Here is a 24,001-nt window from a genome sequence, read left to right as displayed (position 1 = left end):
ACTCACTCGTTTGAGATGAACCGGCCGGTGGTGGCGTGGTCGTGGCGAGGGTGCCACAGTTGGGCGTCGAGGTGTAGATGGCCACACCAGTAGGTACTACCTATAGTACACAAGTACTCCAGCTGAGGATTGATGCCCGGGACGAAATGTGTCACAGCCGCGGGATGAAAATTCGATGGTGTGGGAGTACGGATCGGAGCAGGCAAACCGCGTCCAATCGGGTGTGGCTGTGGTAGAAAGTTGATGGTCGCCCCAGTTCAGCTGGCGCGCATGTCATGCACACAAAGGCAGAGGAGCGGTGGGGCCGAGAGCGATGAGGCGCACGTCGGGGGACGTCGTGTCGTGGGTTGGAGCGGTGTCGTGGGAATCGTGTGTGGGTGTGGCAATTGTAGAAACAATAAACGTGATGGTCGTCGTGGTTCAACTTCCATGGACAAGCTGTCATGTCTGCTGACACATGCATTGCATAGCGCTCACTTCAAGGAGCAGTTGTAGAGAAAACTTGTTCCAAAGGTACCATTTTCCCGATAAAATTCTCGAGATATCATTAGTTTTTACACATGGGATTACTCCTGCAAGGGTGAATCACAACAGGTGTTTTGTAAAAAAATGCATCTTGATGTTCCCTGAAATGCACAGGCATCTTGCTAGTTATAGAAGAAGCCCACACGGGCATCTGGCCGCAGGGTGTGCCACCGACCCAAACTCAATTTTTTTCAGCGCGGCGTGGCCGTAGTTTGGCACACCCTTCTCCACATTTGCAAATAAGGCCTTCCCTCGTTCATCCTTCTCTCTCACAAGATAAAGTACTCATAAAAATGCATCTTGATGTTCTGTGCAACGCACGAGGATGTTTCCTTGGGGGTCTCTCCAGCGCGGCGTGGCCGTAGTTGCAAGTTGACGCCCCTTGAGATGCCGACATTGAGGGGCACCCGGATTTTGTCCGATGAGCATGTAAGATGAGTTTGATCACATAGTAAATGCATTCTAAAGACTACTTCCGTGTCCATTTCCTAATTGTCCCCCTGGCCACTATTTCACAGGTTAGGATCGGTGCAAGTGGAGATTGGCTTGCATATGTACGGGAGGGTACCAACATCAATTTGCACAACATTTAGGACGGTGACACCGTTCCCGTAGAACCTTTGTCCAACATTGGGATCAGCCATGCAATGGGCCACCGCCTGAATTGGTACGATGGAACCACGGTGAGATTGAAGAAGATAGCACGAACCTTGCACATGGCGGTCAAAGGTGGACCATGCTGTCTGTGGCCGATTTGTTGCCGTACGAGTATGAAGACGCTGTGCTCCTTTCTAACCGCATCTTCGCGGTGAAAAACCAGGGGACTTGTTTCGTATGGCACACATCCTACGGTATACTCGCTCTCTCCCAGTTTATTTGTTTTGAATTTTTTTGTTTTATAAGTTTCAAATTCAAATTTAGAGCTCCCCATGACATATTTAGATTACAATGTCCATTAAATCGTTGCGTGCATGTATAGTAAAGAAACAAATCTTGAGTTTGGCACGAGTTCATGTATGGGTAGCACCACAAGGCCTGGCGCAGGAGTTACATTTCCCTCTTGGGGCCCTCGGGACTGAGCTTCTGCGCCTTACTACACCTACCTTTGAGTCAATAACATGTGGGCCCGATAGGTGGCTAGTCCACATGTAATGCTCCCGAAGGCAGAGGGGCATTGGGGCCGAGAGGGGTGAGCCGCAGGTCGGGGGACGTGTGGTGTCATGGGTTCGAGCGGCGTCGTGGAAATCGCGTGTGGCTATGGTAGAAACTTGATGCTCGCCGCATTTTAGGTGGCCCACATGTCAAGCACACAAAGGCAGAGGGGCGGTGCGGCCGAGAGGGGTGAGGCGCACGTCGGGGGACGTGGTGCCGTGGGTTGGAGCGGCGTCGTGGGAATCACGAGTGGCAGTGGATGAAACGTGATGGTCGCCGTAGTTGAACTTCCATGGACAAGCTGTCATGTCTACGGACACATGCATTGCATACCGATTACTGAAAGGAGTAGTAGTAGAAAAATCTAGGGGGATAAATAGTTCCGTATAGTCAAGCGGACCCACGCTTCTACTTGTTTCAAAGACATGCACAACATCGAAATAGTCCATCTATATCAATATACACAGAGAGGGAATATTTTTTTACAAGAGAGGAAATAGTTCATCCATCCATAATGCCCTATTGTTGTTGTTGTTGTTCTCATTTTCTGTGGGAGACGGCTTCGCAACAAGCTCTCTGGACCTTGCAGCTATCTCGAAACTCAAACGGGCATCGAGGGCGGCATATTTTATCCGCTCATACGTCAAGGGATAATTCTCCCATCCAGACGACCTTAATGCCAGCGTCTCGTCACCCTTCTGAAGATTTGTTCCGAGCACAAAATTTGCTACGTCGAATAGGGATGGTGTCGGTTTATCACAATCTTCTACAGGAATCTTTATTTTGGTTTGTACGTCAGCGATGCTTTTCAAATCAAGGTTGTACGGCTCCAACTTCTGTTTGTCCCCTACGATGGCTGCCCCACAGAAGTATATGTCCTCCCGAGACAAGAAATCATGAAGCTCACCTGGTATGGAGGGTGCGTGTATGATGTGGTACACCAAAACATCATCTTCGAGGCACAGCTGAAGGACGACGACGCGTTGGATCTTCCCAGTGGCACGCTCCGTGTACTGTGCGTCGAGACCGATGACCTTCATCTCCACCTTTTGGAGGGAGTTGGATACATTGTTGATCCACTTCTGAACAACCCTTGGGTGGTCGGTGACTCTGGCAACTATGGTCAACGAGCCTTCGACGAGGACATGTTGGACGCTAAAAACCTGCATCTCGATCTCTTTCGCCATTTGGAACCGCTGGACCGGAGGGCTATGGTTTGGAGAATTAGGATTAGATGGCTAGTCTAACTGAAGAAGATAATTATTTAAAGGGGCTTAGGAATTACTCCAGGAGGATGTGAAGAGGTTAAAACAATGTGAATGCAGTGTGGTTTGGATGCAAATGAAGATGAAGGAGTAGTTAAGAAGCCGAGGAAAATCGGTTCCCAATGGAGAAGTAAATGGGAGAAGTGGCCTGCAAGCAGTTGATTAGACGGCTAGGTAGACTAAACGAAAAGGCTATGCGGGTAGACTGAGGAGTGGTACCTGTCCCTATACGTGCCCATCCTTCTAGCGGTACATGTGCCACTGGCTAGTTGAGGTCACTCTTTCGAATCACCGTGGAGAGACATTTTATGATTCCTTTTTATTTCTGCACCCCTCCTGATAGGTGGGACCTATGCAAACGGATAAAAAAATGTGTCGCAGCTGGTTCGGATGGATATTGGCGCGTGCGTGGGAGACACAACATTCTCTAGTTAAGGAATATGTGGTGATCCTCAAAAAAGAGAAGTCCTTCTTCGCGCTTCCGCATGCACGAGAATTTGGTTCTGTTCGCAATATGGATGATACCTGGAGGATGAAGTGAACCCAGAGGCATGCTAGCACAAGAGTACTACTCATGTACCTACTACTCCTTCTACTACTACTAGTAGTACAACTGTGGTACACTTGATGCTCAAAATACTATTATTCATCCTGTCCTCACAGTGAAGTGACAAGACCCTGCATCCGAGGTGACACCAGTCCAGGCGGCGTGTCCGGGTTACCAAAGTCAGCCTCACCTTGTGCACTGTGCAGTCACTGTCACCGCAGCTGTATAGCATGCCTCGCCTCGTCTCCCTCTCCCCCAGCACCACTCCATCTCCATCTCCGTCTCGCCGGAGATCCTGAGCTCACTCTTCATCATCTCACTGTGCCCCCGCGTATCCTCGCCTCGCTCGCCTCCCCCAGTACCATTCCCTCGCTAGCCGCTCCAGCACCGAGAGCCTTCTCCCCCGTAAATCAAGCCCCCAAAACTCCACCTTCCAAACTCCAGTATGGCCGAACACGAACCGTGCAACATCCATATGAGCCGCGATTGGAGCAATCTCCCCAATGACGTCCTCGACCTCTGTTATTCGTGTATGGATATGTTGAGCGCCCTACGACTGGCTGCATGCTCAAGGGGCATGCACACGGCCATCTCGAAGCGAGGCCTAAGCATTTCAAGACACCCTGCTTGCTGCTATCTGCTCTTGCAAGATTTGCTCACCATGATACGGAGGCGTACATGATGCCCCTTGACTTGAATCCGACCTCCATTAGCCCAAACTTCTTTGCAGGTATGTAGTGGGTCACCGTCCATCATTTCCCTCGACTTTGATCCAATCACCATCGCCCGAAACTTCTTGCAAGTATGTACTGGGTCGGCATGAACTCCCACTGGATGGTTGCCGTCAGAGAAGACGGGAAAAGTTGGTGCTCGTGAACTTACAGACCTCCCATGAGATAATCCTTCCTCCGTTGCATGATATAGAGTTTTACCGTCGCAGTCCAAGTCATCTAGATTACGTCGTCAATTGGACGCACCTTGTTTTGTAGAAAATTGTAATCTGCCAAGTGCCCACATGACATGCGGATTATGCAGACTTCAAGCTAATTGCCTTGTTCGACAAGGGACTCGCCTATCTTTCCGCCGATGCCTTCTGTAGCTGGAGACAGCTCAGCTCGCAGTGGATCGTCATCAAAGCTGATACACACTTCTGTGATGCTATTGAACACAATGGCATCATCTCCGTGATCGACAAAGCAGATGGCACCACGTATTGCTGGGACAACACGTGTAAGTTGTTTCTGTCTGATGTTAATGATGACGCCATGATACTGTTTGAACTTTTTGTGATGATTGACATATCCCTGTCTTAGCAGAATTTGAGTATTACTATGGCAATGTATTAGAGACGCCTTAAATCAGCTATATTTGGAATGTGTTAATTCATGCGATTGTGACCATGTCATTACAGCCAATTTGTACCCCTGAATAATCAAACGGTTAGGAAGATATTGATATTCTCCTTATTTTATAGTAATCTATATACTACTAAATATGAGTGTGTATCAATGGCCATGTTAGTTTCCTCATTTTCATGATGTAGAAACATGCATCACACTGTTGGTTTCATCTAACCATACATTAGGGAAGTAAATGTGCATATGGAGAACTCTATATTCGTTTACCCACCGTATGCTATGTGTTCGAGAGAGAAGCCTCTAGTGGAAACTATCCCCGAGTCTACCTTAATCACATCATAAAAACAAAAATACATTGCTGTAATTTTATTTACTTTATTTTATTTTACAATTTATCTATCTACCTATACAAGATTTGATCCTTGCAAGTAATGAGTTCAAGGGGATTGACAACCCTCTTGCTTGCGTTGGGTGCAAGTATTTGCTTTTGTGTGTGCAGGTGTTGTTCACGAGGCTTTGCGTGACCCTCCTATTGGTTTGATAAACCTTGGTTCTCACAGAGGGAAATACTTATCACTACTGTACTGCATCTGCCCTCCTCTTCGAGGAAAATCTCAACGTAGCTCACAATTAGCAAGGGCTCAACATATAAATAGAGGGGTAGGGGCAGCCCCTAGAACACAAGTTTTGAAGCCTCCTATAGTTCTCTAATTCTAGTTCTAATTTAGAGTTTATTTAATTAGAGCTAGATCTAGATCTCTCTAATCCTCATAATAGAGAAGCCCAGTGTGGTTCTCTTCTTCTCCCTCTAATTCTTCGGTGACGATTAGCTCTGGACGATGAAGCACTCTCGGATCATGAAGCTTGTACGCCTGCAATCCGTAGAGAGATCATGATTAGTCTTTGGTTCGAGGAATCTTTCGTGAATGGTTCGAGGGACTTCATCGACGATCTGCACAACCTCTTCTTCCGCTACAACTCGAAGTTGGTAACGATCCGATCTACACCTCTAATGCATCTTCGTGATCGTAGGACGATTTTTTTTGTTTTCTACGACGTTTCCCAACAGTGGTATCAAAGCGGTTCTATTAGTAGATGCATGTTACAATCTAGATCAGATGTGACTATGAGGGTATTACACAAAGTTTTTAGTAATGAATTTGATCTATTGCTCAAAAGAATTAAGAACTAGATGAGTTCTATAGCTTAATAAAGTTGTGCGAGTAGAAGATAAGATTTATTGTGTTAGATGCAATCTTTTACTTGATGTTGTTGTTGCTTCCCTTGAGTGTTGCTTCGTTTCAATTTATTGTCGGCATGATATAGCTTTGCTACAAAGTTTGGAAAATCAGTGTGCCTGTTGTCAGATGTGGGGTTCCGGCAAACCCTTAAGGTTCGAACACTGGGGTGCGCGCGAAGTCTTTCCCTCCTACCGATCTACGCCCTAGCTCGCTAGAATCTCGCGGATGAACTCGACGAACTCGCAACACAGAAAGACATGAGGTTTATACTGGTTCGGGCCATCGTTGTGGTGTAATACTCTACTCTAGTGTGGTGGTGGTGGATTGCCTCTTGGGCTGATGATGAACAGTACAAGGGAAGAATAGCCTCCTGAGGTTGAGGTGTTCTTGTGCTGGTGTAGTTGAGGATGATCTGGATCCGTTCGAGATCCGTCCCCTCCTACTGTGGTGGCTAGTCCTATTTATAGAGGCCCTGGTCCTCTTCCCAAATATTGAGCGGACAGGGAGCCAACAACGGCGGGCAAATTTGAAGGGGGACAACTAGTACAAGCTATCCTGACAAAAGTGGTCTCCGCCTGCGAAAAGCTCTGTTGGTGACGCCTTCTTGGGCTCCACGATGACCCCCGTCTTGCCGTCCTCCTGGTCTTGGTCTCGTCGCACCAATATAGCAACCTTTGCCTGATGCCTCGGTACTCTTCGCCTGCGCCGGCCTCCTTAGCACCAAAGAGGAAATAAGGACGCTGCGCGTGCTGGCGCCCGCCTGGCGCCATTCATCATGGCTCACGTCACGAGAGCCTCGTGAGGTTTTGCCCCGCCTTGATATCTCTGCTCCTCGTGAGCCTGCCTGGCTAGGCTACTCCAGAGGAGGTCTTGCATCGTCCGCCTCACGAGGGTCTTGGATGCCTTGTTGATGAAGATGGGCCTTACGGCCTGCTTTCTCAACCACGCCATGGGCCGCAGGCAGGCAAGTCCGGGGACCCCCGTTCCTAGAACGCTGACAGTAGCCCCCGGGCCCAAGGTGCGCTCGGGCTTGGCTTCGCGGCGAAGCCAAGGGTCATGTTCGGAGCACCGCGGGCCCCAAAAGCCTGCGGCCTCGGTTGACGCGTGGCGGTTGATTGGACGTGGGCGTCTCCGCTTCCCCATGTTGCCTCAGCAACTGCACGACTTGACAAGTCCCTGCGACATGCAAGGAAAACCATCATTACCTGCGATCGTGGGGGACGCCGGTTGGCCTTCTCTTGCTATAAATGGGAAGGGGGCGGAGCCCCCGTTGCCCATCTCTTCCTTGCTTGCCCTCTCCATCCTCCTCGCTCCATCGCCTGCAGCGACACCCATGGCACCACGAAGGAAGTTCTCCGCCGCCGAGAAGGGGAAGGCCCCTCGCGAGGGACCCGGCTCCCCGGTGCCCAAGCGCGGCCGTGGCCGCCCGCGCAAGCATGCCGCGAACCCCGCCGTGGCCCATCGTCTTGACGGCGCCACGGCACGCGGAGTGAGTCATCCCAGTCATGGCGGTCCAGTTGATGAGGGGAGGCGTGCTATGGTGGCGCGGCCTCCTCGTCCGGCTTCCACACGGCGGAGGTGTCGCCGGAATTTGTCGTCTGGTCGGAGACCCCGGCCGACAACTGGCTCCAACTTCCGTGCTTCTTTGCCGGCGAACTGCCGGCCTCTGGTCCAGGCGGACTTTGGCTGCAGGCGGATGGCTGCTGCAGCAAGGCCTCTTGGGTTGCGGTCGAGACTTCCGCCGCGGGCAACATAGCCCTGGCCCGCGGCTAGTAGACATTCGCCTGCGCGCGCGGCCTGGGCAGGCGGTGCACCCTCCACTTCAGGTACGATGGTGGATCGACCCTCTACGTGAGGGTGTTTGGGGAAGATGGTCGCCGCGCCGGGTGCTGCCCCGAGGCGAACGACGGTGAGGAGGTGCTCGGCATTGGGGACGGTCGCGACGAGGACGAGGGCGAGCTCGCCGTCGGCGGCGACCGTGTCTCGTCCAGCTACAGCTCCAGCAGTGGCGGCTACGACCAGCCGCCGTGTCGCCGTGCCCGTTTGGAAGGTGGCAGTGGGTCGTCTCGTCGCTGCACCTCCGTGAAGTGTGAGGAAGGATCCGGCTAGGCTCGGGGTAGCGCTAGGGGCCTGTCTTCGCGGATCGCTACACGCTACTTTTGTTTTAATCCTTTCCTGCATCAAGAATGAAACCAGTATGGGCCCAGGAGGGCGTGTATCGAACTATGGTTCCTCGGTTATAACAGTATGTGTGTTGTTCCTGTGCTGTGTCGTTATTTTGCGCAAAGATAACTTAACCTGGTATACTCAGGACGCCCTCTTCCTCGCGAGGCGTTTATTTCCTCGCATCCACCTTGCCTTGGTGGCCTGCGTTTGCTCAGGAACTGCGAAAAACTCGTTAGGAGGTGTGTTGAAAGATTTGCCGTTAATCCTGGCCCTGACTCGGCGCTTCGTGTCGTGGTACCCGAGGGGCACGGACTAGGAGAGGTGCGCCAGCTTTTGGGCTCGAACGAGGGTGGCTCGCGAGAAGGCAGAAAGGAGAAAAAGTGCTCGCGAGGGCACCTGCCTAGTCCCCTCGTGAGGTATGTGTGAGAGAGAGAACACGAGCAAATTCGAGCCAGAAAAAATGCAGTGAGAGGCGAGGGAACCAAATCAGCAAGGAACGCCAAAGGCAAACTTTGATTAAGGAAAGGCGAGCCAACTACAGAAAGCAAATGAAAAGCCGCGTCCGGCACCTAATCTAGTCTTCAAGTCTTCTCACCAGCGCGGAGCTAAGTGCTGTCCACTAGGCGTGGGAGGGAGCCCCAGGGCCTGAGGCCAGCGCTCCTCAGACTCCGGGGCGTGTACAGCCCCAACTCATTATTACGTGAGAGTGTCACGGGCGGCGATTCTTCACAGGCACCGGGCCTTCTTCACAGGCTCTGGGCCTTTCTTCTCAGGCTCTGGGCCTTGCTTCTCAGGCTCTAGGCCTTGCTTCTCAGGCTCTAGGCCTTGCTTCATCGATAGAACTTCCGGAGGTGCTGAATGTTCCAGGCGTTCTGGATGGGTATCCCGTCCTGCGTCTCTAGGCGCGCTGCACCCGGCCTGGAGACATGGACGACCCTGAATGGGCCCTCCCACATGGGCGAAAGCTTGTGCAGCCCTTCTCTGGAGAGGACCCGCCTCGGGACGAGGTCGCCCACCTCGAGCGTCCTGGAGCGGATGTTGCGGCAGTGGTATCGCCGCAGCGCTTGTTGGTACCTTGCCGACGCCGGTGTTCCTCCCCTAGCACGAGGTCCATCCCCCGCATGGCGTCCTGCTGCGTTTCGTCGAACGCTAGGACCCGTGCGGAGCGATGCTTGACCTCGTGAGGAAGGACTGCTTCAGCTCCGTAGACGAGGAAGAATGGAGTCTCGCCCGTTGGCTTGGTGGCGGTGGTGCGGATGGACAACAGCACGGACTGGAGCTCGTCATGCCAGCCCCTGCCGCATGGCTCTAGCTTCTTCTTGAAGGTCCTGATCTTGAGGCCCCTCAGGACCTCCACGTTGGTGCGTTCAGCCTGGCCATTACTCCTGGGGTGCGCCACCGAAGCATAGCAGGTATGCGTTCCAAGGTTAGCACAGTAGGTTTTGAAGAGGTTACTAGTAAACTGCGAGCCATTATCTATGATGATACGATTGGGGACCCCGAAGTGGCTCATGAGGCCCTTGATGAACTTGACAACAGAGCCGGCTGGGATGGTACGCACGGCTTCCACTTCCGCCCACTTGGTGAACTTGTCGATGGTGACGTAGAGATAGCAGTAGCCCCCTGGCGCCCGTGGGAACGGGCCTAAGATGTCCAGCCCCCAGACTGCAAACGGCCATGTGAGAGGGATGGTTTGGAGGCCCTGGGAAGGCTGATGGATTTGCTTGGCATGGAATTGGCAAGCTTCGCAGGACTTCACCAGCTCGGCTGCGTCGTTGAGTGCCGTAGGCCAGTAGAATCCACTACGGAACACCTTGCCGACGAGGGTCCGTGACAACGAGTGGTACCCACAGTCCCCGCCGTGTATGTCAATCAGCAACTCCCTTCCTTGATCGCTGGAAATGCAGCGCAGCGTGACATCGTTCGGTCGTTTCCTGTATAACTCGCCGTCTTGGATACAGTATGCCGTGGCTTGCCGGGCCACGCGCTCCGCGTCCTCTTCCTTCTCCGGCAGCGTCCCGTGCATCAGGTACTCTTTGAATTCTTTAGTCCAGCATTCCTCCTGGGGCTCGAGCGCCAAGAGCAGCCGGGCTCCTGAGGTCGGGCCACAGGCCGGGGCTCCCATGGCTGGAGGCTGTGGGAGCTCCTCCCGAGGCTGAGTCGTGCTTGAAAGAGGTGGCGTAGCTGATGGCTTGAAGAGCCGCTCCTCAAAGACGCCGGGCTCATGTGGTTGCCGCTTGGATGCTCTCCTGGCGATGTCGTCGGCTTCCTTGTTGGTGCCCCGGGGCACGTGCTGCAGCTCCAGACCCGAGAACTGCTTCTCCATCTTGCGCACCTCTGCGAGGTATGCCTCCATATGCTCGTCCTTTGGCTCGTACACCTTGTTGGAGAAGTTGATGAGGAGTTGCGAGTCGCCTCTAACGGTGAGGCGCTTCACCCCTCTAGTCGCCGCAGCCTTCAGGCCAGCTATGAGGCCTTCGTATTCTGCGATATTGTTGGAGAGCGTCTCGCCGTGCTGAAAGCAGAGTTGCGCGGCGTAGTAGAGCTTGTCCTGAGTGGGCGAGATAAGCACTGCTCCAGCCCCCGCGCCTTGGTGCGCGAAGGCGCCATCGAAATACATGACCCAGCCGTCTGGAGCCTCGCTCCCTGGAGAGGTGGACCGGTCTTCTCCTTCCTCAAGAGCCGGGGCATCTGTCCATTCTGCCACAAAATCGGCGAGTGCGGCTCCCTTGATGACCCTGGTAGTGCTGAACTCCAACTAGAATGCTTGCAACTCGATGTTCCACTCAGCGACCCTTCCGGCTGAGTTAGGGCTCCTGAGTACCCTCTCCAATGGGTAGGCTGGGACGCCTTTGATGGAGTGGCCCTGGAAGTAGTGCCGCAGCTTGCGCGAGGCCACCAAGAGTGCGAGCAGGAGCTTTTGCGGCATGGGGTAGCGTGCCCTCGCGTCCAGCAGCACGGTGCTGACAAAGTACACCGGGTGCTCAACGAGGGCTGGCACACTGCTGAGGCTCGAGTCCTGTGGAGATTGGGCCATACCCTGAGGTGGTGGGTTTCCTGAGACCTGACCATCCTCAGGAGCTTCTGCAATGTTGCCTTGCTGAGCTTGGTCTTCCGCCGCTGATGGCTTTGCTGCGGCTTCCTGACCCTACGCTGCATCGGCTCTGGCTTGACGCGGCACACCCTTGTCTTGGCGCTCCTCCCGAACCGCCACCAGCTCCGCGCTGGCGGAGTATGGGGTGGCGGCAAGGTAGAGTACCAGAGGCTTGAGAGGCCGCGGTGCCACCATCACCGGGGGGCTGGTGAGGTATTTCTTGAGGTCTTGGAAGGCCCGGTCGGCCTCCGGGGTCCACTCGAACGAGCCCTTCTTCTTCACGAGCTTAAAGAAGGGTACGACGCGCTCGCCTAGCTTGGAGATGAAACGCCCTAACGCGGTCACCCGCCCTGCTAGCTTCTGCATCTCCTTGAGGGTCTGCGGTGGGCTCATGTCTTCGATGGCCTTGATCTTCTCTGGGTTTGCCTCGATCCCTCTGTGGGATACAAGGAACCCCAGTAGCTTGCCAGAGGGGACGCCAAACACACACTTCTCCGGGTTAAGCCTCAAGTTCACTTGGCGCAAGCTCTCGAAGGTCTCCTCCAAATCTTGAATCAATGTCCTCGCCTCGCGAGATTTGACCACTATGTCATCAACATAAGCCTCCGTGTTTCTACCGAGCTGCCGCCCCAAGGCGATGTGCATCAACCGCTGAAAGGTTGCGCCTGCATTGCGCAGCCCGAAGGGCATGCAGGTGTAGCAGTACACCCCGCATGGTGTCAGGAAGGCTGTCTTTTCCACATCCTCCACCGCCATCTTGATTTGGTGGTATCCTGAGAATGCATCCAGGAAACATAGCAAGTTGCACTCAGCGGTGGAGTCGACGATTTGATCAATGCGTGGGAGTGGGAACGGATCTTGGGGGCAAGCTTTGTTAAGGTTGGTGAAGTCGATGCACATCCGTTCCTTCCCGCCTTTCTTCGGTACTACGACGGGGTTCGCCAGCCATTCAGGGTATCGAACTTCTCGGATGGTACCCGCCGCCTCCAGCTTGCGCGTCTCTTGGACGATGAAGGCCTGCTTCTGTGTGGACTGCCGTCTTGCTCGCTGCTTCACGGGGCGTACGTTGGGGCACACCCTTAGATGATGCTGGATCACCTCCCTCGGGACCCCTACTAGCTGATTGGGCTTCCACGCGAATATTTCCTTGTTCGCGCGTAAAAACCGCACCAAAGCTTCCTCTTGTCCCGGGTCAAGGCCGGCTCCTATGGTAAAGGTGGCTCCTGAAGACCCGTCCTCGTTGTCCGACACCTGCTTGGTTTCGGCCTTGTCCTGGGTGAACAACTGCTTCTTCTTGGTGGGCGCAGTCTCCCTGGCCTTAAGGGTACCGGCGCCGGCCGGCTGTGCTGCTGCCGTGGTCCTGAAGGCGAGCCTGAGCGCCATCACGGCCTCCTTAGTGTCTCCCTTGATGGTGAGGACGCCCTTGCTCCCTGGCATCTTCATGAGGTTGTAGGCCGAGTGAGTCGCCGCCATGAACTGAGCGAGAGACGGGTACCCGAGGATGGCGTTGTACGGGAAAGCGATGCAGGCGATGTCAAAGTCCACCAGCTTGGTGCGGTAGTTGTCGCACGTGCCGAAGGTGACAGGGAGGCAGATCTATCCCAGAGAGTGGGCAGCTCCACCACCAACTCCCGAAAAGGGCTTGCTGAGGTTGAGCCGCTCGAGCAACACGTGGAGAAGGCTGAAGGCTTCTACAGAGAGCAAGTTGAGGCCGGCACCGCCGTCGATGAGGGTCTTGGTGATGGCCACGTTGCAGATGGTGGGCGTGCAGAGCATTGGGAGCATGTCGGAGCCGGCGGTGGAGCCGGGTGGTCTTCTGAGCCGAAGGTGAGGTCGGCCTCTGGGGCAGCCCAACCTGGCGGAGCCCACAGGCGCTTGGAGGCGGCCCCGATCTGACGGAGGAACGGTTTGACGTGACAATCTGAAGGCGGTGCTTGAGAGCCGCCCAGCAAGGCCGCGACCGCATAGTGCGCCGGCACCGTGTAGCGATCGATGAAGAGGTCACGGAGTTCCCCCAGGAGGCCACTATGGATCCCGGGAGGTTGAGCAGCCAGGCGCGCGGCTCGCCGAGAAGGGCCATGGGGAACCAGTTGGCCATGATCTTGTCGTCGCCTCCGCATTTGAGGATAGCCTCCTCGTATGCCAGCAGGAACAGCGTCGGGTCTGCCGCGCCATCGTAACGCGGAGGCATCTCTGGCTTGAACTTGACCAGCCACCGCACTCAGCGAAGTGCGGGGGCCAGGGCTCGGTACCCAGATGCCCCGCTGTCGACGTGGGTCGCGGAGGTGGATGGCGGGGCAACCGCCATGGGAGCGAAGTGCGGCGGCACGGGGCGCAGGATGGTGGAGAGGAGCTCCGGCGCACCGCTACCTGGCGCGCCAAATGTCGGATGTGGGGTTCCGGCAAACCCTTAAGGTTCGAACACTGGGGTGCACGCGAAGTCTTTCCCTCCTACCGATCTACGCCCTAGCTCGCTAGAATCTCGCGGATGAACTCAACGAACTCGCAACACAGAAAGACACGAGGTTTATACTGGTTCAGGCCATCGTTGTGGTGTAATACCCTACTCTAGTGTGGTGGTGGTGGATTCCCTCTTGGGCTGATGATGAACAGTACAAGGGAAGAACAGCCTCCTGAGGTTGAGGTGTTCTGGTGTTGGTGTAGTTGAGGATGATCTGGATCCGTTCGAAATCCGTCCCCTCCTACTGTGGTGGCTAGTCCTATTTATAGAGGCCCTGGTCCTCTTCCCAAATATTGAGCGGGAAGGAGCCAACAACGGCGGGCAAATTTGAAGGAGGACAGCTAGTACAAGCTATCCTGACAAAAGTGGTCTCCGCCTGCGAAAAGCTCTGTTGGTGACGCCGTCTTGGGCTCCACGATGACCTCCGTCTTGCCGTCCTCCTGGTCTTGGTCTTGTCACACCAATATAGCAACCTTTGCCTGATGCCTCGGTACTCTTCGCCTGTGCCGGCCTCCTTAGCACCAAAGAGAAAATAAGGATGCTGCGCGCGCTGGCGCCCACCTGGCGCCGTTCGTAATGGCTCATGTCACGAGAGCCTCGTGAGGTTTTGCCCCGCCTTGATATCTCCGCTCCTCGTGAGCCTGCCTGGCTAGGCTACTCCAGAGGAGGTCTTGTGTCGTCCGCCTCGCGAGGCTTGGACTCTCGCGAGGGTCTTGGATGCCTTGTTGATGAAGATGGGCCATACGGCCTGCTTGCTCAACCACGCCGTGGGCCGCAGGCAGGCAAGTCTGGGGACCCTCATTCCCAGAACGCCGACACCTGTCAACAATATGCTAACAGTTCTTTGGGCCACATCATAAACAAGAATAGTGCACCGTGACAAACACGAGAGGGCATGTAGTTCTTGATCTACATGGGGGTCACCTATATTGACAAAGTTTAGTGTGGGGCTAGAGATTTTTAATTAAGTATCTTCCCTCACACGCCTCGCAAAGTGAATCTAGCCACAAGAATAATCATACTTGATGGTGGGCGTAGGTAACTAGTGTTCTTCGAAACCCTAGAAGCCACATAAATTAAAATTTTGCTAACCGATTAGAGGACGTCTAACTTGGTTTTGCAGGTTGCATGTGATGTGGTAAAGCCTTTGTCATGATAATAAGTTGATGTATGAGATTGTGACGCCCCCCGATTCAATCATGCACTAATCATACACGCAAACATGCACGATCCAGATCAGGGACTCACGGGTAGATACCACAACACAACTCTATGACACAAAGGATAAACATAAATCTTTATATTAGAAACCAGGGGCCACGAGAATCCGAATATATAAGTCATCAAGCAAATATTATCTGAGTACAAACATACTTAGACAAGTTTGCCTTAAGAAGGCTGAGCAAAACAACGCCACTAGATCAAACGGCGAGGCCTCCAGCCTGGGACCTCCGGACTACTCCTGGTCGTTTGTCTCCACGTAGTATGCTCCACTCGGGGGACCTCCCACTACAAAAAAAGACACATCCGTGACATTTTGGGCCGAACGAATTTTTTTCTGTCATACTTATGACACTTCTATGACGATAATTGTGACAAAACCCGGTGTCATCATAGATGTGGTGGGCTCCTACTTCTATGACAAAAAATCATGACAGAAAATGGGCTTTTCGTCCTGGGCGGGCCGGAGAAGTAGCTGCATGACATTCTTTGGGCCGTCCATGACAGAGAAAATCGTGGTAGAAGCGAGGGCGAGGAAAATATCGGGGGAGTTCCCGGTTACGGTGGGTGGTCGGGGGCCGAGCGATGCGCGTTTCTCTCGTACGTACGTGTGTGTGTGTGTGTGTGCGAGGCGTTGCGTTCTAACTAAACCCGAGCGAGGCGTTGGGCTCTAACTGAACACGAGAGATTGCACTGCAGGCTACGCATTACTGAACCCAAGTGATCGATCGATGGCTGTTAACTGAACCGACCGATTGATTCCTTCGCTACTGCTGCTAACTGAAGCCGATCGATGCTGCCTCTGGATGATCAGTGAGCATTGCTAGGGGTTTGGATGAACAGTTCCCGGTGGGGGTTGGATGAACAGGACCCCGTGGTAGTATAGGCCGTTGCCGCTGGAGGAACAGTACCCTGATCGATTGAGCCGGTGGATGAACAGGACCCTGTGGAGGGCTGGATGAACAGGACCCCATGGAGGGCTGGTTGAATAGTGGCCGGTGGAGGGCTGGTTGAACAATAGCCGATGGAAGGCTGGATGAACAGTAGCCCGTGGAGGGGTGGTTGAACAGGACCCCGTGGAGAGGGCTGGTTGAACAGTAGCCGGTGGAGGCTGGATGAACAGGAGCCCATGGATGAATAGTAGCCCATGGTGGCTGGAGGAGGTCGACGGTGGAGATGAACGGTATCCCGTGGAGCCCCGTTTTGCGGTACACCACACCCCTCCCGATGAACAGGACCCCCGTTTCGACCGTAGCGCTCCAACACAAGTCCGTTTCCTCCGTTTTGCGTACGCCACACCCCTCCCGATCAACAGGACCCCGTTTCGACCGTAGGTGGTCCGTTTCCTCCGTTTTGCGGTACGCCAGACCCCTCCCGATGAACAGGACCCCGTTTCCATCGTGGTCGGTCGAACACAAGGCCGTTTCCTCCGTTCTGCGGTACGCTAGGCCTCGTTTCCATCGCCTGTTCCGTCCAAGCCGGTTGGCTCCCGATGAACAGCACGCGTTCCGTTGCCTCCCGATGAACACGACGCATTTCGTTGCCTCCCCATGAACACGACGACGACGCAGTTTCTCCGTTCCGACGCAGCCACAGCCATGTACACGAGCCCTGGCCATACGTATGCACAAGTAGGCGTTCGAGACTCCGCCCGTATGTATGTACGTGGCCGTATTTACTTACTTGCACCCTGGCCACTGTACGTACGTGTACATGCTACGTGCGCGCCTCTACTACCACACGTGCCCTTCCTTACACGGCCACGGTTCATCGCTGCAGCCTGCAGACAGACCGATCAACCAGTATGTATGTACACGTTCGCGACCAGAATGACAACGCTTCGTACGCTTCAACTGGGTGGGTCCCGACTGTCAGGCACTTCCTTGCATGCGAAGATGTAGCTAGTGGGTCCCAACAGTCAGGGGGCAAATCATTTTTTTGCCCATAATATGGATGCACTTCCTTGCATGCGAAGATATAGCTGGTGGATCCCAGCAGTCAGGGGGGAAACATTTTTTTTCACGCAATACGGTGGCCCGTCCGGTGGGTCCCTACTGTCAGGTGGACGAATCATTATTTTCCGCGAAATAAGGAGGCACTTCCTTGCTGCGGCCATGGACCCAGCTGTCAGCCTCTCCACGTACAATACTCTTCTGATGGAAGTCGTTCCTTGACCATGTTGACCACGCTGCGGTGAGAGCACCAGGGCGGTGGACGACGACGAGGCCTAGGAAGAGGACGACGCGGAGCCGGGGAAGACGCGGCCGTGGAAGCCCGCGCGGAGAGGAGTACGAGGGTTCACTGGTTTGGCTTCGATGTGAGCCTGCCGTCGCCGCAGGGCCTGGCCAGCGGTGGGAGTAGTAGGGGGCGGTGAGGCCTCAACGGCAGCACAGCCGGCCACTGGAGGCAGGAGCAGGCGGTTTCGCCGGCGCTGGTTTGGGCGGCTGGTGCAAGAAGAGCAGCGATTGAAGAAACAGCAGGACCGTTCGATTCAAATCCAACAGTCACTGCTGCTAGAATCGTTTGTTGACTAAGTTGACAAAGCCCTCCGTACGCGTCAACTTAGTAGGCCCACAGGTCAGCCTCCGAACCGGTGCACCCCAGATGTCAGTGGGAGGAATCATTTTTTCGCGTAATAATGAGGCAGTTGATTGCGTGCTACTAGGCCAGCGGAGGGAGGTGGGTGGGCCGGTGAAGCCTGCGCGGCATGACAACGGGCCACAAGAGGAGGGAGCAGGCAGTCCCGCCGGCACTGGTTTAGGCGGCTGGGGCAGGAAGATCAGAGATTGAAGAAGCACGTCGGCCGTTGGATGGACATCCAACAGTCACTGCTGCTAGAATCGTGTGTTGACTGACAAAGCCTTGCGTAAACAAGTTAGCCTCGAAATTTGTGGCGTGTACAGCCCATTTGTTATTATTTTTATAATTTTTACTTATTTTCTAATTCATATGGAATTTATTGCAGCCCATTTTCCATTTTTAGAATTGCTGCCCATTTTCTGGTCAGTACCAGGGTTAAAAAATTGAACTAAAAATGTGCGAAATTTTGAAAATTCACAATTTTTTCTGGGAACAAAATATTCTTAATCCAAAAATTATTAGCCATACTAAATAAAATTTAAAAATAAATTAGTACTATGTCATGTTAAAATCCAATGAAATATAAAATATCAGTGAAGAACAAAAACAAAAAAAGAAACTAATTTTCCCATTTACTTTTAACAGATACTGACCAAACTCTTTGGCGAGGCCGGAATGCATCCCCCTAGTCTTGAAAGATTTGCAGCCCAGTAAGTCGGAGAAAACAAATAGGCCTAGCTTGGGTATTCTTCAAAAAGAAATAGTGGCCTACCTATTTTCCCAAAGAAAAAACTGCTGGGCTGGTCAGTTGTTAGACGGGCCACAGAGACCGCACAACCCAGTTTATAGCGTGCTCCTCCGAAAAAATCCTCAAAAAAATTGTGCAATTCTCGTTGTTAATTGACTATACGTTGAAAATGATGTGGGTCCCAAATATCAGCAGGGTGGATTAGAGTAAAAAAACGATGGGTGCATCTGAGTAGTAAAAGAGGCGCTTTGCTTGTGTTTGGGAGTGGACCTGGTGGGTCCGTACTGTCATACTCACATCTATAGTGCTGTGCCGATTCACTATGTTGACAGGGCCGGATGGCGGCGCCGCGGCGAGCGCACCAAGGCGGAGGATAAAGTGTTGTCGCCAATGTGCTGGGCTGGGTTGGACATTCTTATTGAAACATAAAAATGGACCAGAACGATTTACGACGTTGGGTACGATTTGCATGGGTCCGCTGGTTGTAGGAAGAAAATGGTGGGAGAAAGAAGACTGGTCACTATCTTTGCCTAAGAATTATATCGACTGAATGTAACGACACTATCATTGGAAATAATATCCTCCTGTTAAGTCGTGAATTTAAAGAACTGGTGCAGAGCATTTATCTTTATTTATTTATTTACTTATTTATGTTTAGGGGACCATGAGCATGTACCTGGGCCGGATTCAAGTGAGAGACTCCCTTCCAGTTAATTATGGGCTCCTCTATTGGGCCTTCATCAGTGGGCTGCATGTTAACAACAAGTGGAAAATGTGTTCTGTACGAAAAATAGTAAGCGCTACGTACGGTACGGGGCACTAAAGGATCGGGCCGTGCAACGACTTCCAAAACATTGTGTTTGTCGTTCTAACAACACATTTATTCAACCAACAAAATAAACTACAGATTGTACATTGAAAACAGCAGCAGCAACCAGGGTTGGTGGTGCAACAGAAGCAGTAAGTAGGCCAGAAGAGTAAAGACGCAACTCTCTCTTCCAAACCAAACATCAGTCATCATTACAAAAGGGCTAGCAAAAAAGAACAAGTGTATGCATCAAACTAAATAAAGGTCCTACTACACCAAGAGTACACATCTAACTAACTGACTCAGTTAGACGTTACTATTTATTAAGCTGTAGAGATTGGCTGACGGCTTGAACCAGATGGGTGCTTGACGCGGGAAACTCCAGCCAGCAGGTCGAAGTCTGATACTTGCGACCCTCTCTCCTAGTTTGGGCTGCAGAGCGTGGCGGCACATATCAGGGTATGGTGCATGCAGAGATGCATGGTACGCTATGTACACACAGTTTTGCCTGATGAATGAAAGCACTCTGCCATCATGATCCTTGCTGTCGGTTGTCTCCTGGTTAATCGGATAATTCAGTCCGAGAAACAGAGAGTGTGTACCAAGGCTACTTACCAGCCTCCAGTCAAAAATTCCTGAAGGCCCAGAGAAGCTGGGATCCTGCTCAAAGACCTTGCAGTGACTGTGATTGTATTCCGTGAAACAACACGTCCGGTACGTGCGATCGATCATCAATCGTTCGCCGTCATCTGATCGAGCCAGGAACCACCTGCAACTGCCATGCCGCTTTTCTTTGAAAGGTTCTGGGATTAGGAAGGGTAGGGACACCAGGCGGCCTACAACATCATATCAAGTTGGAGTCAAATAAAAAAGGGCTCTTAATGTAGTCAATCTTAAGAACAACATGTTATGAGCATGAATATTTTTTCAGTAAATGTTGACAGTAATATAAGGAAGCCATCATGATATCATAGGAAAGTAACATACTGATGTAACAGCCGTTTGGAGCGATGACTGGAGTAGGCCAGCAATACGTCCAGCCATAGAAGGAGTCGACAACGTAAATGAAGCCCTTGTGTTCAATGGCATCAGAGAACCATGGAGGATGTATGATCCTGCGATGGACATGCAGATTTATCCACTTACCGCAGCGACCTGTCAGATAGGTGAGACCACGGTTGAAGAACGCAATTAGCTTGAAGTCTTTATAATTCACAGATCTTGTGGGCACTTGGTAGATTACAACCTTGAGCAAATCAAACTTGGTATCATGTTGGCTACTGTAAGATTCTGAGTATTCTGGGCCGTGATGCCAAAGCAGTGCAGTGTTAACCAAAGGAAGGGGGATAAATCGCCGGGTGTAGAGCTCCATGAGCATCCAGCTGCCGCCACCGTCGACGAGCACCATCCAAGACATGTTCATCCGACCCAGTACATACCGTTAATGTAGTTGAGGGTGACGGGGATCGTATCGCAGTCAAGAGGGTTGATGCTCGCCACCCTACAATCGTTATGCTGCGTGACATGCCGTTTCTGAAGATCAGGCGGCATCTGCAAGCAAGGAGCTGGCTTAAAAAGCTCCGGCCTGAGGGCTTTGAGTAAACGGTACAGCCCCGACGAGCACGCAGCGAGCGGCATGGTACTGAGGTTGTCCACACGCGAAATAATGAGCTTGATTACCTATGTGGGGAGCGAATTCCAGCCACTCTTTCGGCGGACGCTGCTCGGTTCTGCCATTGTTAGTGCTTGGGTTTTGGAAGTGGGGGGAGGCGCCTTAGCGGGGATGGAAGATTGGACGATTATGTGCGGACAAGGATGGAGAAGCGAATATGTTCTACGGGAAGTGGACAGGTGATGATGACTACAGCATGCCGCTTGACTTACGAGACACATACCAGTAGCATAGGGTCATATCGATGCTAGACAACTTGCTTGAGTGATCACAGTACTGGTACTCCCTACAGTACCTACTACTATGCCCTAACTTGCTTGATTAGAGTAGTAGTGGAGTAGGACTCTGCTCTACTACTAGCACCGGAGGATTAGTATATTCTAATCTAAAATAGTCACAAACTTCAATGCCCGAGCGTGGAACGACTACGGACCGCCATCGGTGCTAACTCCAATCCCCAGCAAACGTTCGCTGGCAGACATGGCAGTTGCAAACGCCCGCGACGCAGTTACAATACGTGTGTAAGGGTGGCGGTTTTTTCAAATACTATGACTTAAAAACAGGCCACCGTCGGATGGAAATCTGACGGTTACGTGGGATTCGCCATGATTGATCTCGTGGCGGACAATCGCCTGATATCATTACTAAGAAAAGGATAAAACACCAGGGGCTATAAATTGCACTGGCTGACCACTAACAATGATACTAACATAGTTGTAAAATGGTCAAAGACCGTGTCTACGCGGTGTTTGGAATTATATGCAAAAAAAACTAGCAAGATGCACGTCATTGCACGGAACATCAAGATGCATTTTTTTACAAAACACCTGTTGTGATTGACCCATGCAGGAGTAATCCCATGTGTAAAAACTAATGATATCTCAAGAATTTTATCGGAAACATGGTATCTCGACCATTTCATCAAAAAAATGATATCTCAAGAAAGATGATAGATAATGTGAGGAGGAGTGTGGCGTGGTGGTGACTAGTGGTCGGACTGGGCGGAGGCATGGGGATGGACGGCGCCGGTAGCGGCCACCATGCCAGATTGTTCCAGAGACTTCCTTTTTTAATTGCTTGGCAATGAGGTTGTGGGAGATAAGGATGAACGAGGCAATGCATTATCTGTAAATGTGGACAGAGGTGCGGGTATGTTTTGTAAAATTGTCATAGTTTGCTTTCTATCCGTCAGATATAGATCGGACGGTCTATACTATAAGTTGGAAGGCACACCATCATCACCAAACTCGGTTTTTTCTCTACTCCTACTCCTATCTCTACTCTTATAAAAACCGAGTTGGTGATGATGGTGTGCCTGCCATCCTGCAATATGGACCGTCTGATCTATATCTGACGGATAGAAAGCAAACTATGACAATTTTGCGAAAAGATACCCGCACCCCTCTCCACATTTGCAGATAAGGACTTCTCTCGTTCATCTTCATCTCCCACGAGATAAACAGCTCGTATAAATGCATCTTGATGTTCCATGCAACGCATGGGCCTCTTGGTAGTATTACTTATACTTATCTCTACTCTTATAAAAAACAGCGTTGGTAATGATGGTGTGCCTGCCATCCTGCAATATAGGTCGTCCGATCTATATCTGACGGATAGGAAGGAAACTATGGCAATTTTGCAAAAAGATACCCGCACCCTCATCACATTTGCAGATAAGGCCTTCCCTCGTTCATCCTTATCTCCCACAAGATAAACTACTCATATAAATACATCTTGATGTTCCGTGCAACGCACGGGCATCTTGCTAGTACTCCTATAAAAGACTCAGTTGGTGATGATGGTGTGTCTGCCATCCGCCATTTCTGACCATTAGATCTGCATCTAACGGTTGTGATGTAAGTTGTGGCCTTTTGCAACAATTCCCACTTCTCTGCTCCAGTTTACACAAAACCCCTTAGTATCTTGAAACCAACCACATTCCTCCCTTACCTCATCAAAACAACCCAAAGAATATATTTGGAGTGAAACATAAGATATTTTTAGTGATATGTATATCGAAACTAAACTGTTTTATTTCAAATTTGTGTATATGTATTATTCTACCTTGGATCCGTTGCAACAGACGGGCTCATTGCTATAAAGTTTATCTCTTGAATCGTCCGCAACGAACACCTGGTGTACTAGTCCGGGCCAGATCCTTGCAGCGCGATGGCCTGAGTTCAAATTCTGTCCTAAACTGTACCTTTTTATATTTTTTAATATATACTTATTTCGCCACTGTACTGGAAGTGGAACCCACAGAGTACAAAGAATACAAGATTAAGGATGGATTCGTTTCTTTCTAACTTTCTGTACGAATCTGTAGCCAGCCTGCAAGTAATGTACACTATACTGATAGTGGAACCCACAGAGTAATTAGAATACAAGATTAAGGATGCAATTAACTTTTTATAGAGGGAGAATCATACACGCAATTAACTCAAATGGATTGGAAGTGACTCTATTATTCTCCAACGGCAACCGACAAATTTCCTCCCGCGGGCCAGAGTAGGTTTCTCGGTTTGCATGCGGGTTTAACGGAGGGGTTTGATGGAGGCGAGGAGGCGTGTTCAGCCGGGCGTGCAGCGGGCGGCGCAGTACTATTTGATTTGACAGCTACCAGTATATTATAAAAAAGAAAGAAGAGTAGTAGAGATAAGAGTAGAGATAGAGACTAGGGAGGAGCACCATCTACTGCTTCGTGTGCTACTCCTGCGCTCCATTCGGCGGCCGCAACATCCCCTACAGCCACTCCCTCCTGCGCTCCATTCGGCAGGTGCTGTTGAAATTTGGGGAGCGCACTCTCGCGACTGCTGGCAGCAACGACTTCACCGACGACGACTTCTTCCCCGACCTCGGCAACCTCTTCCTCAATGACATGGGCGATAACCTCAACGCCAACGGTGCTGATCCCGTTGCACCGTATGTGTTTCTGTCCTTCCTGTTCGAAATCGTGGTAGAATTCATGTTTCTAATATGTGTCCTAGATTCGATCTGTTCATCTACTATGCTAGTCCACATGATTAGTTTAATCTCTGGTTTAGCCGTCATGATTTATTTTGTGCTTATTCGGACTAAATCTCGTAGTAACTTGCTCATATATTCAACTGGAGCAACGTCCCCTACAGCCAGTCCTGTTTCATGGACGGCCTGGTTGATGCTT

The sequence above is a fragment of the Aegilops tauschii genome, chromosome 5 (assembly GCF_002575655.3).
Source record: "Aegilops tauschii subsp. strangulata cultivar AL8/78 chromosome 5, Aet v6.0, whole genome shotgun sequence".
NCBI classification, from domain to species: domain Eukaryota; kingdom Viridiplantae; phylum Streptophyta; class Magnoliopsida; order Poales; family Poaceae; genus Aegilops; species Aegilops tauschii.
The sequence above is the reverse complement of the archived record's forward strand: the minus strand, read 5'-3'. Positions refer to the sequence as shown.